The 1,388-nt window shown below is 37.1% G+C and overlaps 1 long non-coding RNA gene across 1 annotated transcript; it reads left to right on the forward strand.

The window, feature by feature from the left end:
- The first annotated feature begins 6 nt into the window (after positions 1-6).
- LOC111394055 lies at positions 7-1,388 on the forward strand. Its single transcript, XR_002702543.1, has 3 exons — positions 7-206; positions 470-523; positions 1,351-1,388. It is a non-coding gene; the product is annotated as an uncharacterized LOC111394055 (long non-coding RNA).

The raw sequence follows: 1,388 nt of genomic DNA on the forward strand, positions 1-1,388 counted from the left end.
CTCTCTCTCTCTCTAAGAAATTTCAGCTATATATACTGATATAGAGAGAGGAGGTTAGAGATATATATACATATAGAGACTGAGAGTTCTTTAGACATAGCAATGGAGGTCTTGAAGAAATGGGTGTCTCTCTGTTCTTTGCTGCTTTTGCTGCTATTCGTTGGCGTTGTCGCTGCTGTGAACAAAGATGAAGCCTCGAAATGGAGGTTTGTTCCTGTTATTATAATGCATTATCTGAATTCTTCTCTAATTTGTGAGATTTTTCTTTTGAAGTAAAGCTTAACTATGAAAATTTCAGGAAAAAATTGTAGTTCCTGTTTATCCTAAATGTGTAATTCACCTACATTTGGCTGTTTTACTTGAATTCCAAAAGGAATTCGTAATTCTTTTCTCCATTTCTTGTGCTTTCCTTTTCATAATTTCAGAAGAGTCTTTTTATTTACAGTGATAATTTACGTTTATTTTTCAGTGTGGTGGAAAAAGAGAAAATGCAGAGCTCTAACAACTCAACAATGGCGGCAAGGTGTGTAACTCAGCATTATAACTCAGTTAATTTTCACATTTTTACAACTGAGTCGACTCGGTAATGCCTAATCTTTGCCGTAAACGTTATCGGAGTATCACATTTCTCTTTCAACGTTTACATTTCCCTCTTTAGTGCAAATCAAATTTTCACCGTCGGATCTCTTTTGAGTTCCACCCACTCCTCTGTTTCTAACCTTAAAGAATCAATACCAACCGTCAGATCCATTACTCCCATCGGATCTCATCCGTTTATTCAGTTAATGCGCAGATTCCTCTGTAAACAAACAATTTTCATTGGCTCTTTCCATTTTCCATATTTACCCTTGCTAAATGTGGTTTATTCCTCGCTGAACCGTATCATCAAAAGGAGTAATATGGGTATTGTGGTAATCACACTATGCATTTCGACGCACCCCCAAAAAGCAGTTATCTGTCCCTCTCTCTCTCTCTCTCGCGTCTAAGAAAAGAACTTTTGACGGTTTTAACGGCACTGCGCCACTACCTTGAGCAGTGTACAGAACGGTTTGTGCGTGTTTTTTCCTTACGTGAAATTCATATTACTGAAGAAATAAGGTTTATATGTCTTCGGTAGCCGACACCCCATGTGAAATTTCTTTTACCTCAAATGGGCTTTCGCTTTTTACTGCAAATGAGTTCCCTGCAGAATGAGCTAAAGTTGTTTTCGTCTGGCCTAAATGGTGAATTTTTAGTTAAAAATCTTGGATCAATGTCTACTAACAAGTTCTTGAAAATGACATATATATATAACACAGAGAGAGTGGGTATAACAAATATTGATGTGTGACGTAATGTGATTTGGCTCAGGTTGGGAGAAATTAAAGAGGAGGCTTTGAATGAACATG

This window comes from Olea europaea, chromosome 4, assembly GCF_002742605.1.
Source record: "Olea europaea var. sylvestris chromosome 4, O_europaea_v1, whole genome shotgun sequence".
In the NCBI taxonomy this organism is placed as follows: Eukaryota; Viridiplantae; Streptophyta; class Magnoliopsida; order Lamiales; family Oleaceae; genus Olea; species Olea europaea.